This window comes from Rhea americana, unplaced genomic scaffold (genome assembly GCF_003343005.1).
Source record: "Rhea americana isolate MKP2758 unplaced genomic scaffold, rheAme1 scaffold_4, whole genome shotgun sequence".
Classification (NCBI taxonomy): Eukaryota; Metazoa; Chordata; class Aves; order Rheiformes; family Rheidae; genus Rhea; species Rhea americana.
This window is the reverse complement of record NW_028186534.1, coordinates 2,941,312-2,959,751: the sequence shown is the minus strand read 5'-3', so window position 1 is coordinate 2,959,751 and position 18,440 is coordinate 2,941,312.

Genomic DNA, 18,440 nt, shown 5'->3' with positions numbered 1-18,440 from the left:
AAGAGAAACTCTCCCCAGTATATTGAACTCAAAGGAAGGAACCGAGACTTCAGAGCAATCGTCGTCTAATAACCCAGGCCTTAATAAATTAGCAGCTCAGTGTATTACTTAGGGGCCAGATCACCACTTTAGGAACCTGTTGCTTGTTTGATGAGATCCTCCAGAAATAATAATTGCAGGCAGGTATGTGAAGAAAGGAAATTGGTGGTAGAAAAAGTATTTCATTTGCTTTTCAATCAGTATGTGGGGAGAAAAATTGAACGGGGAAGGTGATCTAAAGGACTACTTAGTTGGTATGCGATTCACACATGGCAGGGCAATCAGGAATGTGGAAACACTGGGTTCAGAGCGCTTGATCCAGTATGGGAGGGAAACAACATGTTTTCCCTTAGGAGATTGAAAAAAATTACATGTACTAGCATGCAATTCTTTACAGACAAGCTTGCTACCCTGAGACGCTTCAGTAAGGACAAGACACAAAAGAATATAAAGAAATTAAATATAATTGCTTCAAGCAGTTCTCCRCTTTGCAAAGAGCAGGGAGGTGGCAGTCCTGAGCCGAGAGACTTGCCTTGCCGGCAGAGCGCTGCCTTCCTTTTTGCATATTCCTCAGTCGTACATAATACTTATTGCTTCACAAATTGCAGGGATTATTTTCTCTTAACTGCTAATGGTTTTAGAGACTGTAATTGGGGGTAGCGCTTGTAATTTAGTGCCAGAGGGGAAGGTACCTGTACAGTAGGCTAACTTTTTTATCTGTGTGTGTGTGCACACATAGTTACAGCAGGAATACGGGGAGAGAGCTCATTTACCAATCCTCTACTTTTCATTTCTTTACTGGAAGGTTTAAGAGGACAGCTTGCTGTATGGCATTGGGAACGTTTATCAGTGTAATTAAAAAAATGCAATTTTTCTCATCAGTCAATCAACCATGTTTCATCTCCTTTTGTAGTGTTTGTGGTAATACCTATAGTTTACTTAACAACTGTAGTATGAAAAAATTCACTGTATTTAGCAAAGCAAAATCAAGGATTAAAACAATTTACTTATCATTACATGTGCTGTGTTGAATTATGACCTGAAATAATTACCTTTAAGTCCACTGTCAGATAATCTGCTCCATTTATTTAAATATAATTTTAATCAAGATACTTATCAGCCTTGGCTTAATGTATTAGTGTTTGATTTATTTAGCAATGTCTATATTTATTTACATTTCAGCTTCCAAGTGAGTCATTCTTCTAAGATCGCAGTCAAAGGTTAAACAGCTTGATCCATCCTGGGGCAGACACAAAAAGTGGAATAAACAAGCACAGCACAAGCATAAAGCGCATACCATGAGAAAACAGGATTAACACTAAATTTACAGCCACAACAGGCAACACTCATTCAGCATTGCAAAACCAGTCTGTACAGTAATGCAACTGTTATATCCCCTGATAAGCGAATCACTTACGGTAATTCTTGCAGTATGCTGAGAAAAGAAGCACCCAGAAAATACACATGAAATGCAAGGGGAAAACTAAAGGCAAGGTAAGGAACGGAGGAGCCCGGAAGCCAGCATATTCTGCAATGGGAGGAGCCCCTCCAGCCTCTCTGGACACGCTCGGATTTAGGCACGTGCTTGAAGTTGCGCAGGTGCTTGCTGAATTAGGTCCTGAACGAACTGGTGTGTGTGCCCACTGGCCTTGCTTCCATGCACTGACTGCCTGCACAGCAGGACCGCGGTGCCCGGGAAGGTGCACCAGCGTTATCACTTGTTCTATCCCCAAACGCTTTGGTGCTCCAGCCAGCAGGATCTCCATATATATGTGCAAGGATGTGCTTTCAAGCCTTGACTGGGCTGATATCACTTAAATGTCCATCTCCGAGAGGCAGGTGATTGCACAGGAATATCAACTAGGGTGAGCAAAAAAGCAACAAGCTTTTTTTTTTGTTTGTTTGTTTTTTTTTCTCTTGGCTGCATAGAAACACTTGAAAATATTGTTTTCAGATATATTCTAAATATTTATTTTCTCAGGCCTCTTAAATCAAAGCCCAAATGTATGGAGAGCATCCTCAGGATTACTTCACGTGTTCAGGAGCTGTGAAGATGCATGCACAACGTGCACAGATGGCAGCGGTGAGTGGTGACAGGCAGCATGTGTTGGGTGCCTCTGTCTCCCCTCCATGACACAGCCAGCACCTATAAATACCCCGTAACAGAGATCGTGATGGGCTTGCTTGTAGGTGTCCAGCAGCTCTCAGGGTCTGGGGCTGAGTGGGAACATTTCCAAGGGATTTCCTTTCATGGTTAAAACATRCCTTAAACAGAAAAATGAGGAGAGGGAAATGGGCATCTAGGGACCACATTCACAAAGTTTTCTCCTGCTTTCAGTGCTGGAAGACTCCAGATGCAACAGGAGCCTCTGGTCTGGGGTTGCTGGAGGGTGGACATATGCCCTGGTGCCATGCCAATCTCCCACGTTGCACACGAGGCTTGCAAGGGTTTGTGCCTGCATCAGGCACAGCATTTGCACAGGGAGACAAACTGGACACTAAGGTTAAAATCTGTTGAACAGCTTCAAGCTGGTCCAAGTGGCAGCACTGCTGTCCGCAGAGCTGAGCTTGGTGACAAAGTGCCACCTGGCTCCTGCAGCTYTTGGCTGTGAACAAGAGCTGTGGGAAGGCGGATGGGTGCTCAGGAGCAGGAATCGAAACAGAGCTATGAAGGGGGATCAGGGCTCTGGTAGCCCACTTGGCACGGTGAAGAGGTGATGATAATGTGCCCCTCTGGGAACACATCGAGGTCTGTTTATCAACGTTTGCTGAGTGCTTTGGRATCCTTGAACAAAGTGTTTTGAGGGTTACGATCAATAGCATTCTTCACACTTGGCTATGACAGCAGACAATTTCCTGCTCTGCAGTTCTAGAAATATGGTATTTTGTTAATCCAATGCTGAGTAGATTTTCTATTTTACATACATATATATTCCTCAGTATAGTTCCAGTAATGAAGCTATTAGCTAATTTATAGAATATATATCCTTATCGCTCTCTAACGTACTGGCTTCCTAATTAACACAGATGAAGAGATAGTGTAACTTATTAATGTAGATGATTATTTATTTCTATTTGTATAATTGAAGTCATGTCCTACTCCTGATCAGGATCCATTCTGTTGGATAAAAGGAAGTGCAGAGAGAAGGAAGTCTACCTCACTGATGGTCTACGTACAGAAGTCAGTGCTATGGAGGGATAGTTTTTCCATTATATCAGCTTATTGCAGTGCGTTGTGACAGTCGCTGAGCAGCCCCGGGAGTGGGCTCGCTGGCTGGCGCTCAGCCCAGTGCGCATGAGTGGGGCGGCCGTGCGGGCTTGCAGTCCTAAGCTGCCACCACCGACATCACTGCCCCAGGCCTGGGTGCCGAGCCAGCTGCACGAGGGACAGCAGATCTCATCAGCGGCAAAAGAAAAGCAAAAGAAAAAGAAATAGGAAGAGTAGATCCTGAACGGGCAAAGTGATGCTCAGCAATCTGGAGGCAAGGAGGCAACTGCGTGCCTGGTGCGGTGCTGCCCCGGGAACCCGATAGTGGCGTCCGTGAGGGCTAATTGCATCAAACAGAATGGAACCATGGAGGTGTAAATCGGGAATTATCTCACCAGTGTTAAAGGGAAACCAGCGTTAGGCCATATCAGATTTGGCCTGCAGAGTGACAGAGGCATCTCCATTTCATTCTTCAGTTAAAAGATCATTTTCCATTATACTGCTACCCATAATCCAAAGCTCCCCTCACAAGAGAAAAAGAAAAGGCCTCCCTGGTTTTCTTGAAGGGACTCAGAGATAAAAACTGATCACATTTTGCAGTAATTGGACCTTCATATCTATAATTGCATTGATTTCTCCTAAGTTTCAGTCATCGACTCTGAAGAGCAAGAGAGCATTGCAGCAGGATGCAGCTGCCAAGAATCCTGCTGCATTTGGAAGGTGTCAGGCTGGGAGGCTCACTGTAGTTTGGTAATTGGCATTGCAAATTGCTTTATGAACAGTTTAATGCATTTAAGAGGGTAATAATTTCAGACTCTACCATACAATTTGTTGCAGTGGTGTGGAAGCGTATCTAAAAACTTCCAGGGCAAAGGGAGGCAGGAGGAGGAGGGTGGAGAAGAAAGGAAAGCAAAGGGAAGGAGGGTTTGAAGGGGTGTGTGTGTGGAATATCTAATTGTTTTAATCGTGCTTGATATTACACTATGAAATCATAGTTAACTTAAGAAATCAGTCAAAAACAGTGAGTAGCTGTGGTGCACTGTTGCTAGTTGGAAGCAATACATAGAGAGGGGAGGAGACCAGCGCAGCGGAGTGCAGAGGTCCTCCAGGTGGTTGTGAGGGTCTGCAGAAGCAAGGATCAGCATGCAGATAGACAGCTAGGCCTGTKTTAAGAGTATTTAGTTCTTAAGACAACTTTGATGGTGGATTGTAAAGCATTTTCCAAAGGACGATCATCAGCGATCTTTCCAGTGGATGGATGGGGGAACCGAGGTATGGAGAGACAAAACAATCTGACAAATGTTAACAGAAGAAAAGTTCATACCTAACTTTCTCAGTCTGTGCTTATGCRGTTTTTGAACTGGAGTGTCCAGAGATTATCTAGCTGTCACAGTTGTCTGTTCTCAAACATCCCATTTTTGCTCGTCTGAGGACAAATCTTTCCAAGTCACTCTGTTGCAGTCAGAAGGAATGAAGCCCTTAAAATGAGACTGCATTTATGGGCAAATCATGATCTTCTTCACCCATATTGCTTTGTTAATGTCTCTGGGGTTATACATGTAAGTGGGGGCAGAATCAGAGCTGTGCAGTCTTCACTGCATGYATGCTCCACACAGATGGGCATACCAAGGGTTAATGAGCAAACAAGCTCAGATAATGAGAGCATCTTGATAGTATTAATATCCCCAAGTATTTATATAGATGTGGATAGTGCTGAATCCTCCTGGAGGCCAGCAGCAGTAAAGGTAGTGACAGTGTAACTAGGTACGAGGGCTCTAACAGAAATACTTGTCACACAGAAAATGCAGCCAGGACAGTTGTGTGTGYCAGATATTGGTGTCACCATTTGCTCTGTTAGAGCAGCAGCATATATATTTTGCAGTCCAGAGAATATATTGGGATTGCTGGGCAGTGGCTAGATATCAACATGGACAGAAAACACAGGAGGAAGAAAATAGAGCAGAGTGTGGGACTAGGTCTGAAATCTCTTATGAGRAAATATGTGTTGCACGTATGACACTGAGTCTGTGAGTGGCTCTAACCACTGAGGCACTGCAGAGAGGAGAGGTGTTCTAAAATTGCAGTTACAGCACTCAAAAGCTTGAGTGTTTCCACCAGCCAGGACAGGTGAAGGCCTGGGGATGAGGTGTGCTGTAAGGATAAAGTCCAGTCCCGACAGTGAGCCTCTGGCCAGGTGTGGGCATCAGGTCATCGCAGCTGGGGACAGCTGTGTCAAGCACTGGCAACCTCATTCCTTATGGCAAAGCTACAGGGAGGAGAAGAAGGGACTGTGAACATTATATGAGCAAATATGGGCAAGAGCATGATGTTCTGGATGGATGTTGGGGTCAACTTTCCCTTTATTGGCCTTTGCTGCCCCTCATGGAGACATGACTTAGCAGCAGTTTGGTGACTGGCCAGTCCAAGCTGTGCTGTCTGTGCTCCTAGAGCAGTGTCTAGGTGCCACCACGCCTCCTGAACCAATCCTCCCCATTTGGGACTAAGAATAGAGCATTTGTGTGCAGGATCTTTGTGGCAATAACCAGATTATCCTCCTACCATGCCTCTGTGACCGGTGTAGCTGCTTTGAGGGCTCAGTGACCATCTCTACYGTGGTACATTGCAGGGCATGGAGAGCTTGTTGCCTGCAGGAGGACTGTCACCATCTTTGGCACCATTCCCTCCCTGTCCTCTTCTGTGGTGGTGCACAGGGCACAAGAGAGCTCTTYCGTGTTACACAACACTGAGTTCTCCTTTCCTCTATGCCTGCATGGTTTCTGCTCTGCCAGCCCCAGCGCCAGCYCCAGGAGAGCAGTGCTGCAGCACGGCCTGGAGGGAGACAAAATCAGGATGTTTTGGCCACTGCGAATGCGGAGGGGATTGCACAGCCAAGGGCCGCCACAATTGTTCCAGCCAAAGCTCCTGCCTCAGGGTGCCGAGGGCTGAAGGCACCCACTCACAGGTGGGAAACAGTTAGGATGGCATTAAGAGCCAGGCAAGCTCTGCCTCCCTGTGACACTTCCAGCATGCTTTGGCCTTGCTGCCCTACAACTGCTGAAGAGGAGCTGGGTAGGGTGTTTTGTGTTATGCATTGATGCATAAATGCATTAATTATGCAYTTACCTTTGGAAAAACATTTTAAAAAATATAATGATCTATTAACTTAGAAGTTGTACACAACTGGAAACATCTTTAGAAGATATCTGTCTATCCATCTCTCTACTCCAGTAAAAAGTTCTAAAAACGTTAGAGTTTCCTCCCCATCCCATCTTTTTGATTTTATTCCCTGTCAGTATTTCTGTGACAACTGAGCCCCAACAGCCCCAGGGGACAGGCTAGAGAGAYGAGGAGGAGTGGAAATGCCCTTTGACTAAGTGGGCATTAAATGTTGGCTAACAACCGAGAGACGCTGTGTGACTGGAGAGAGGGGGAAAGTTAAGAAGAAAGAAAGAAGAGCTTTTCAATATGAGCATTCATGTAGTTTTGACAGGAGCAATTTATCACGGCTGCAAAAGGCGGCTCTGCCTCCGCCGCTGAAAGCCAGCCTGGTTAAACTTTTACCTGCCCCTCTGAAAAGAGCACTCTGCCGGCAGCCAGGAGGGGTTTACTCCCCACTCCACCGATGCATCTTTTCCTGGCGTCGGCAGCAGGAAGGGCTGTGGTTCCCAAACAGCTTGTGCCCATCTGTTCTGGACAGAAAGAAACCCTGACAAGGAAGGGGGAGGGAGCGTGTAGAGAGCCCTGGGCTGTCCGGCTGCTAGGAACACGCTGGACAGCCTGCGGGAACTCGGTGGTGCACCGGGACCCCCAGGAGATGCTGCAAGTGATGGCTGAGGATTTTTTCATCCCCTTTTCTCAGCCCTAGTTGTACAATAAATCGTGGAGAAGTGCTTATGGGTGGACCGAGGGTGACCAGACACTTTGGGATGTGGGTGGTCAGTGGCATGCGGTGGGGTGGGGAGAGTGGTGAGCACAACTTCTGTGGGCCCGGGCCACTGGAGACAGCATGCCTGGTGTGCAAGAGATGCCCCCAGTGTGCAAGAGGTCCTGTTGGAATCGCTAGAAATCATCTGAAAGGAACAGTATTGTGCTTAGGGAAAAGCAGAAAAACATACCAACTGTACTCAATTGGGAAATCCTTTTGCCTTGGGATTTGTCACGGGGAAGGGCGCTGGGTCTGCACCAGCACGCAGCAGGTGGGAGCCCGGTCTGGCCCAGCTCCAGTGCGGGGAGGGGGATCAGGTCCTGCACAGCTTTTTGCTATACTCACAAACAGATTGAAAGATTCCCGACAAAATCATTTTCCACTGAAAATAATGATTTGCTTAAATTATGCAAATTAAATTATTAATGCATTACACTGCATACAATGGATTTTGCTGAAATTTCCAATGGAATGCTCAAAAACTTCCTCTGATGCTTTATTTTCTGATAACTAGGTGATATTAAGCCACACTTTACTGTATTTTCAAAATTTTATTTACTGTATGTTAAGTATTAAACCATTTAAATGGTTATGTTTTATAGTGTATGAAAGAAGCCAGACTATATCAAAACTTTTAATCCTTATCAAATGAAACTTTTTTAACCTCCAGAAACTTCAAGTGTTTGGCATTTTACTCCCGTCTTCTCCACCTCCCCCCCCCTCCCAAAAAAAAAAAAAAAAGAGTAACGTGACATTTTGGCATCTAAAAAGCTCTAGTTTCTGCCTGGCCACGTTAGACTTCTTGCCTGCCTCCTCTCCATGGTTGTGTTTCAGTGAAATACATTAACACCTGCCTGTGCTTAGGCATGAGAGGCAGCAGTGGGACAATTCGTATTGTTAGAGAAAGGAATGTGCTGAAATATTTCCCACAYTGCATACAAAAAATAAAATCCAGCAGTGCTGTTTCACCAGAATAAACCCCAGCCAGCTCCCATTTGACAGCTACACAATTCCCTGACCGTGACATGGTATACTGAGTCAGCAGGGACATATACACACACCAAAGAGTTGATCTCACCTAACTTTAACCGTCTCAAATACAGGCTTCATGTTTAAGGCAGTAATCTAGTTTCTCTCTAGAGACAGGAGAGAGAAAGAGTGAGGTACAACTGCAGAAGACAAGTGGTTCTCCTTTCAAGTGGCATGTCCAAGACACTCCGCTCAGTCCTTCGGCCAGGCAGCAAGCGCGCACAAGAGATTTAGCTAATTTTTAGACTGCTGAAGTTAGCTGAGGGTCAGATTCATCTCATCTCTTACCCGCTGTGTGTTTAAGTCCTGTCCAAAAGCTCTGGGACATTTGATCKCATTGAAACAGCTTCACAGAAATACAAGTTGTTCTAAAGACTATCCAGAAAGCCTTCATGCCGGAGACTATGACCACATTACAGCCAGCGCAGAAGGGGCATTAAGTGCGCAGATATTCCCACCAGGGTTTTCATGTCATTAATTGGTGATCTTCCGACTCTGAAATAATATTTCCCCCCCTCACATTCCTTATTTCATTATCCCCAGTTCAATACACATCAGTGCAGTATGAAGCAAACTAGTTAGATATATTAGGAATTATTTAAATTAGAGAGAGATGTATGGGTAGTTAAACGCTCAGTCTTCTATTCTGCCCTAAGTATGTATCAAATTACACTCAAATTATACCCAAATATAAATGTAGGGAGGTAGTTCTGAAATCTACAGGAGATATTGGTGGGAGAAAGATGAAACTAAGCAGGTGGTACAAGTAGATCTGAACTAATGCAGTATGAAAACCTTGCAGCACTATCATTTTCCATTGTGCCCTGTTCTTATTAACATTTACTTAAAATTTCTTTGCAAACAAGACTCTGTAAYGGTTGTCTGTCCCTCCAGTAGCTTCTCTGAGCTTGGAGGAAACAGTTTATTTTTCTAATGCAAGAAAATTTTGCTCTTGATTTTAACATTGCTCTGATTTTCATTACTCTTTGTGAAAATAAGAGTGTTTCAGTAATAAAATAGGTTTGTCATACTGTCCAAAAATCAGAGAAGGAGTGGGACAGATTGACCCCTTTTGAAATGGAAAGAGTCTCTGTCTGCTTCCCATGTAGCAAATTTCAGTTCATAATTGCCCTGGCTGCAAGTGGTGATGCTCTCATGGTGATGTTGCATGCTTTCACTGGAAAAAACCTCCCGTCCTTTGCACTAAATGAATTTTATTTCACTATCATAATTTCTAAGACTGTTTCTCCACTGCAATKGTATTCTATTCTCTGCAAAATTCAGAAATCTCAGTGAGTTAAGCTGGATTTCTCTGGATTTTGCWGTGACCTAGTTGACTCATTAGGCAGAATATTATCTTTTTAAACTCTACACTTGTTCTTGATTTTCCTTTTGAATTTCTAGAACCTTGAGAGGATGATGGCTAGTCATTGCAAATGGGAAAGACTCTTTTCTAAGGCCCTTTGAAATGGGCAGGAAAGAATTATCACTGATGATGATGGATCAAACCATTGGTTATGGCAGAAGGAATATCAGATAAGTGGAGATCATGCCTTGGCTGTATGCTTTGCTCCACCACTGACACATTATGTAAGTTTGACTAAGCTGTTTCTRCAACTAAATCTTGGTTTACTTGGTAAAACACCAGCCATTCATGAGATTATTATACTTTACTTGGAGGAATTGTTCATTTCATGAACTGGATGCTGCATGACTTTCCCAAGCAGAATATGGCTCCCATTTGCACACAGGGAACCTGGAGGGTCCTGTTAGCGCTCATGGTAGCAAACTGTCCAGCACTCAGTGATAGCCCAAACCGCCAGAATGGTCGCCTTTCATTGGGAAAGGACAGCACGGTGTTGCACAGCAACCAAACAAACCACTGCGGCTAACAGTCGCACTTCTGGCTCTTTGCCATTGCAGACTGTGCGGAGACACCCTCACATTTCTCAGCTGCAGAGATGTTACTGGCATCAGCTTTGGAAAAAGCGGCAGATGGTCCCTGAAACAAGGTATCTATCCAGCAGACTTCACAGTTGTGGGGAGCATCATCTTTCTGTTTCTTGGACCCCCTCCCCAACCTGAAATGAAGGTCCAGACAAAACCCCAAATCCTCCAGCAAGATAATTCTGGCCTTTGAGAACCTCAGGATCTAACATGTATGTTGTTGTGCTATTAACGATATTTCTGTGGCAGAGCGTGTTGCCAGGAGGCCCACAGGCAAGAGAAGCAGCTTTCCGCCTCACACCTGAGGTATTCCTCCTAATCAGCTGCTGCTCGTAAGAAATACGAAAATATATCCTGAGTACAGGAGGCAGTCCATCCCTTAACATTGCTTCTATTTACAGCACCACTGGAAGCACAGAGTGGCCTGTAAATACCACCTGCTTTTCACAGGCAGAGGAGGAGACTGTGGCCAAGGCCATGGCAACACAGACCTCAGAAAACAGTGGGGYGTGACATGGGCACTCCTCTCCCACCAAGAAGCAGCCAAAAAGACATTGTCTTCTAGGTGCTAACAGAGCCTGAGGATATTAGAGAAACTGAAATCCAGTCTGGGGACTGAGGTGCATTAGTCTTGAGTACCAGCAAATGTAGCATTAGTGTTAGACTAGGTAAGTGTCTGCCAAAAACAACATAGGTACTTTGACTGTGTTGTGTGAAGGTGGTCTGACATGGTAGATTGACTGTGTTGCATGAAGGAAAGGGCTAGAGGATCTTTGGCAATCTCTTCCAGATTATTTTCTGGGATTCTGTGAGTTTATTCAACACACACCTGTTCATCAGGTTCCATGGCAAACTCTGAGAAACAAATGGAGAGGGGGCAACCTAGAGACTAAGATGCAAAGATGTGTGTTGGAGTGAGGACAGAGAGCAGTGGAGGCTGGCTGGGGAGTCTCTCTGATGTGCCACTTACCAGTACAGAGGAGAAAAGCAAAGACTTCTTTTCACAAAGAAGCCAAAATCCCATTTATAAAGCTGTGTAGGCAGCAAAGCCCAGGCCTCCAGGGCATCAGGCTGCTGGTGAGAATGATATTCCAAAAGAAAAGCAGCCAGCTTCTTAGGTCTCAGAAGTATTCACAAAGCAAAGCTAGTGTTAGAATTGCTGAGGCTGATTCAGAGCAGGAACCTACTCTGGTCACTCCGAATCACCCTGCATCTGTTTTTCCTTCAGCCGTGTAAGACCCCAGGGAGATTAGCCCCTTTTGTAATGGATCCTAACCTCCCTGGGAGCTCCGTGGCAAGACTGGAGAGCAGGACATGGTGGGCAGAGGTGGCAGTCCTCCACCCCACATAGCTTCTCAGTGGAGAGCAGCAAAGAGAATACTGGCACTTAAGGCAATTGAGAAAATCCATAACCTATTTTCAGTGTCTATTTCATAGGATAATTGCCACTAATTATACATACATACATACATATGTATACGTATATGTGTGTATATAAATGTGTATATATATATTCTTGTGCAAATAATATATTTACATAGAAATGACAAACACAGACTTCAGTATTTCCTGTGTTGTTATGGAGCAACTTAGTTAGCAAATAGCAATAAATGTTTGGCCTTTGCAAATGAAACTTTTTGATATGCTACACCAAAAAGCCTTAGCTTTTTAAGCACACTCTCCTTGGGATGTGCTGCCTGGGGAGGGGCATGCAGTGCAGGCATAGAGCAGGGAGCAGCGGTGCATTGTAGACATCTGATCAAAGCCAGATTTATCGGTGGTTCTCATGGTTTACACCCACGTTAAAAAGATCACAGTTACATGAGTTTATTGATGGACAAAGCAGTAGTCTTGAACACTGCAGTCTCTTATTTGTCAACAGAATGCAGGCATAAAGAAATACAACGCAGAAAGTATCCAGGACTGTTAGCCAGAGTTCCCATTCTATTGATTGGAAGATCCAGCCTCTAAAAGTAGCRGAACTAGATCATATTTCACTGCAATTGTGCTGTGTAGCATTTTAGTTTGCTTATTTGGTGCATGATTTCCGGTTAGGCTATAGCAGCTTGTGGCTTGACATTTGAAATTCAACCTCTGAGTGACAACGGTTGTTTTTGATTTGACACTTAGGTCATGTTATTTTCTTATTGGATAGACATGACTTCTAGAATTAGAGGCTTATTGGTTCACATAATACCATTTCTAAATTCAGCATTTGTCTCTGAAATTTTAGAACAGAAACTCCAGGTTTCTTTGTGTTGTAGAGTATTCAGCACAGAGTCCTAATCCAGCTGGGACTAACCTGTTTTGCTACAATACTCTTTTAGGCAGACAGCTAACACATTGTTTCCTTGCATACGGCTTTTAAATATCTGGATAAGTAGGAGGGGGATCTGACTGCAAATCAAAGTGGATTTGTTTAAAATATACATTTATAATAAAAAGGTTTTATTTTCTAGTAGGGTATTTTTCTAGCCCCTGCTATTTGTGTTTCTGCTCTGTCTCTCTTACACTATACAGTAGTAGAACCTGAAAATGTTCATCATATCCCGAAATGCTAGGCCTGGCTTTTCACACTGATGTCCCTTTGGACACTACAGAGGCATGGCTCCAGAGAGGAAGAAAAAATCTATTTGCATCCAATCGACTGAGCGCTTTAAGTGCTGAAACTAGTAGACCAAACGAGTTTATTAGATTATCATTGCAGAAGTTAATAAAGAATTAATTTCTCTTCATGTGACATCCAACGGCAGTTATTTCAGTGGCCTGTCCATTTACACAAAGCCAAGTATTTGTCAAGTGTCAAACTCAATTCCCATGACCCAGGCCTCCTCAATAATTCTGGATTAGGAATACCCTTAAATAACATTACAAAAATTTTATTCCAAGATGCATTGAGCTCTTGGGACTACTCAGGAATTTCAGGTTAGTGAAGGTTATGTAGTCAGCAAAAGCTTGTTGGATATAAGATGTGGAATGGAAGGATACTGTGCGTAATATATTTGTGACTGTGGAAGGCAGCATGTAAGAAAGGAGATGTAGATTTCCAAAAGAGGGTCTTCAGTTCTGTTTCTCTCCCCTGGGAATGATGCAAAGCATGCTTATATACACTGCAAAATAACTAGCTGGTATGATCTCCAGCAAAGCAAATTTGGTGTGCTGCTGTAGGAAGAACAGCACGGGAGGAGGAGGAGGAGGAGGAGGCAGAATAAAGTCATCAGTTGCTGCCGTGGCAATTAAGTGCTATAAAACATCTTCATTCAGCAAAGGAGTTAAGATTTTTGCACATTTTAAACCACCGTCCGAGAGAGAAAATGAAAGAAAAAGGGAGCTCTCTTTTGTTTTTGCATGGATTTACTTCTGGCCACTGGAAACACAAAACATACTGGATGGATACAGGGCCTCTTCTCTTTCCTCCAAAAGGGAAATGGTGTGGGATGGGACTTAGCTATAGATTCTAGGTAAAGGATGATGAATATAGACAAAGGGGAAAATCAAAGGGAAGGGAAGGGAAGCGAAGGAAAGGGAAAGATCCCCTTACATCATACAGCCCATCAAAAAAGAGAATCCTTATGCACACATTGATATCGTTGTATTTCGGGGTTATATGAAAATGAGAAGGCAATCAGTAGGAACAGAGGCTGAGCACCAGATCCCTTTGGTTGGAATAATGTAACTTTAAAATTTAAATGGATAGTCTCAAGCATTGTTTTAATTATTATTAATTTTTCATTTGATGTAGTCACTCCATCACCTCAGGAAATGAATTTTCTTTCCTCGCTCCATTTCCTCCATTTGTCTTGTTCTTATTGCCAGGACAGACATCATGAATGCTTCTACTCCATCATCTAATTAAAGCTGAAATTAATACATCTGAGAGTTGGGGGACAGGACCTCCAGCAGGAGATAGGATCCAGGGGATCTGGCCCTGCAAGCTTCTGCACGTGGGGAAAATAAAGTATCTGGAGTTATACTTCTCCTCTGACTCCATACCTGTGTCTTCTCTACTGATGTCAGAGATGGCTGTGAATGAAGCTTGGAACAAAGATCTGGTATTTCACACCCTTGCTTTCTCACTAACAACTCACTGCCAAGCAAGTCTTATAGACTCCTGAGAGTAAGATCTGAGAGTTCATCCCTAACCCGAGAACCTAAAAAGCATCTGGTACAATGTTTTTTACTTCATTTCAGCTATCTAGGTAATCTAAGCTTGCAGTCTAGACTTCCTCGATTGTCCTGGGAAAGAGGCAGGGACCTCTACAGACTGATTCATCTACTCCAAGATGCTTGCCTCAGACAGCAGGAATGAATTGTCCTTCTGAGGCGCCCACCTCCTCTCTTGACTACAAAAGAAACTTGAGCTACCAGCTCAGACAAGTGCCCAGCCTCGGGAAGCTATGTTAAGTGAGTTTTATCCTGACCAAAGGAGCCTGGCCACATGAGTAAGCTTGAATCAAATTTTTCTTGTCAAAACCTTGTGGGTAGTTTCAGAAAATTGTCTTTAATAACACAAAAATAAAATAATAAGAAAAGCATATACAATGTCCATAATACATCTGAAGTACAGATTTAAGCGGATGCTCAAATTTCATTACTTATTCATGCTTAGCTTTAACCAGGTGTAACTCTATAATTAAAACTAAGYATGCGTGTGATTGCTTTGATAAACTGCAATGGGGAAGAATGTTTCTTAGTGTCTTCAAAGCTATATAGAGCTACATGAATACCTGAGACCAGTGAGATGGCTTTACCCCAGTGGAGAGGACATGTGCCAAATGCTACAGGCTGTTTAGAATGTCGTTGCTGTTGAGTTTAAGTGCAACTGTGATTTAAAAYGTTTTAAAACATAAACAGACTAGGATTCTCAGGACTTCCTGTACAAAAAGTATCTACTTAATTTATGTGYGCAAGAATTACAATTGCCATGGTTTCTTCTAAAACAAATCTGCAAAGGTTTTTTTAGCTAGTTATTTGAACAGGCAATTATCATATCTACAAGTAGTGGGGGGTGATTACCTACGGAAGCTGAGGCTCTGACTAGAGGTCTGTCCTACCTATAACAATTCACCGTCAGGAATAAAGAAACAGCAAGCTAGGGATATTTGCAGTCTCTGTCTTTCAGCCTCTGAGGAGCTGTATCATCTCCCATAGACGTTTTTTATGCCCTTCTGTCCAAACTAGCTTGAGTGGGCAATATGGCACGAATGCAAAAATGCCTCTGTCAATGAAAGGCACTGCAAAGCTAATAATAATTTTCCCCTAAATATTTCCTCTTCAAGTATCCAGAAAGTGAGAAAATCAGTCAAACAGGTGGTCATTCTCTAACAGATGGGACACAAACTGCTCTGACACTTTATAGATCCTCCTGCCATAGCCATTTTGCCATAGAAGTTTAACCTGTTTATATGATGTTATCCACCCCAAATTTCACATTCCCAGGTTTAACCCAAGGCTATCAATCCCCTGGCAGCCAACAGAACACCATAGCTTCAGCCTCGGCGTTTGCAACCTATCCACAGTGGACAATCGATGGATGGGAAGAAGGGTGGGAGCCTTTCTGTAGTGACCATTGTCCTTGGTATCAGCCCCTCGGCAGGATGATGAAAGGTTTCCACCACAGCTAGACACTGGTCAAGTTTAGACAGCTCACCTCTGTTTACGTTCCTACATCTCAAGGTGTGCTGACTCCACAGTGTTGCTAAGTACAGGGAGAGGACCCAAGTGGGATACAGGGAGAGAGTTGAGCACCAGGGAGAGGGTCTGTCATAACAGTGCTGTCCTTGCTGTGGCTCATCCTCATGGGAAATGCAACTGTTCTGGAGCTGCTTGTTTTTAATACAGAAACAGAGATCTTGGGAATAACCTTTTCCTTTCTCCTAGGAGAGTTTCAAGAGCTGACTTTGATTTAGAGCTTTGCCAGCCTTCCCCTATTGAAATTCCTTAAATGGTCCACATTTCCTTCTTTCCTTAGCAGAAAACCTCCCTGCMTTTTAATATGCGATGAAGATATGCTGGCAGCAGAAATTCTGAAATTTGTCTCAGTCAGGAAGTTTCAAACGGAAACGTGGGTTGGTACCTTAGGGCTGGTAGCTGGCTTCATTGCCTTGGGCTATTAAGCCAACCCTGGACAATAACTAAGGGTAATGTTTGCCTGGGAATTGGCATTGCAAGGTTTGAGGACGAGGTTCAGGAGTGGGGGCCTGTTGCTGCAGCTGAGACATTCTAAAACATCTGATGATCCTCTCTGAATAACCACTGCCAAAACACATTTCCAAACTTCATTTTTGCCTCTCCTAAATAGGTGCCATAGCTGGCATCCTTGCATGAGCTGGTGAGTCCTCTGGCTGGGTTTGGGCAACGTGTCACCTATTGCCCCCCTCAGCCAGCCCAGCCGGTAGTGGGGACAAGGGGTGGCTCTCCGTCTCCAGGCCGCGATAGCAATCCCACTAAGCAGTGTTTTTTCCTGAGGCAGCAAGGAAGATGCTGAGTATCAGGAGCTGATGGGAGAGAGATGCATGTGGGGAAAGGAGGGGCAGCGTGTTTATGTCTTGAAGTTGCCATGGCAGCTGATGGGGCCCTCAGGAGAGGGCATCAGGGGAAAGGTAAAACTTTAACCTGCTCCTGAATCTGGGAGTACCACCAGTGCCTAAGGGGAGCCTGAGCTGCTAGGGAGGCATGTGGATATAAGCAAGAAGGAGATGCTTCCGCTGCCTTATCTGCCTCCAAGTCTGCTGCAATTTCCTGCTGCAGCACTGCAGGACCTTCTGGTAGGGTTTCTGCCCCCTCCCATCCACGTGGGTGCAGCTTGGCACAGGGTGTCCTTGGAGAACGGCTTTGTTCCTGGGTCATTTCTCTCCTTCTTTTTCTCTGGAAGCTGCAGAACCCTGATGAATGACTCCCATATCCTGATCAAAAAGTCTCACTAACAGTTTTAGTGTGTTTGTGTCCCCCTAGTTAAGATAAATTAGACAGACTAATGAGACTGATTAGTCTTTAGCTGCGACCCTTGGCCTTTAGGATGTACTTTGAGCTCATAGAGAGAAAGGGGATTATAGGCTGTGATAATGTGCTTGTGTTGGCCTTTTAAAGGAAAACACATTTATTGCTACTTAGAGGAAATTGATCTAATTGTGCTGGAAGCATTTCTTCGGACTGAACACAGAATTTTTATTAAGTAGACAACTAAGGTTCAGCCAACACAGCCAGATTTGAAGTGGGTGAGAGAGATTTTAAGAAGAGTCCACATGAACACCTCTCTGTCTGCCTCCCCGGCTGATAACAAGTTTCACTGGTTCTGACTTTGATCTGCTGCTCTSTGTCACATATCTGAGCTCTAGAAACTTGGACTGCAGTTCCCAGGTCTGATGGCTCAGGTCCAAATGAACAAATCATCACGAATCRTGTTTTCACATTGACTAAGAGTTCAACCAATTTATTCCCTTTTGAATCTGCAAAGCAAAATTGCTCCCTAGTTACTGGGATCCCTGGGGGCAAATGCAGAAACAACATCACTCAGCACTTTCAAGCATAGCCTGAATACCAATGTGCTGAGGGGTMCAATTCTGCCCTACAGAGGTCTGATTTCATAGCCCAAAGCCTCAAGTTTTCTGCTTCATACACAAAAGAAACACTTCTGCTCCTGAAAATTTTCTCTAATGATATTGGTCGGTGCAACAAAAAATACTGCTTCTTCTTATAAGCCTCTTGTGGCTGAAGCATTTACAAAAGCTCTTAATGGGAGCTCTGATGGGGAAATCCCCATCAGCAAAATCCCAAGGAAATAAAATCTTTCAAGGTCAAGAACTTCTTGCTCCTGCCAGACTTTCCCCTGCCTCTGGGTACATTGGGTTATAGATGCACAGCTACCAGCATGGACATCAGCTGGGACTAACTGTGAGAGCTTTGGTGCTGAAAGCATCACCAGCTACTGTGTTAGCCACTGCAACAAAATCTTATGCAACTGTAGCACTTAGAGTTGGCTGTGACCTATAACAGTAGCTGGGATCAACTAGTCAAGGATTACTGGAGATAGGCACATGTTGTTGTTTTGCTGGGCTTTTAGTTAGGAGTACTGGTAATGGTGACATYGATGCCCTTACCCAGAACGGACATGCAGGCATCCTAGGAGAGGTGGAGGCAATGCTGTGTTTCTCAGCATCCCTAGAAATATCCTTTCAGAGAGATGGCAAAGACTCCCCTAGTATCTTTGGGGATGTAAAATGGTTTCTGCAGATCTCTTTTGCTGGTGTCACCCCCAGGATGATGAGCAGAAGAGGGAGAAACCACTGAACC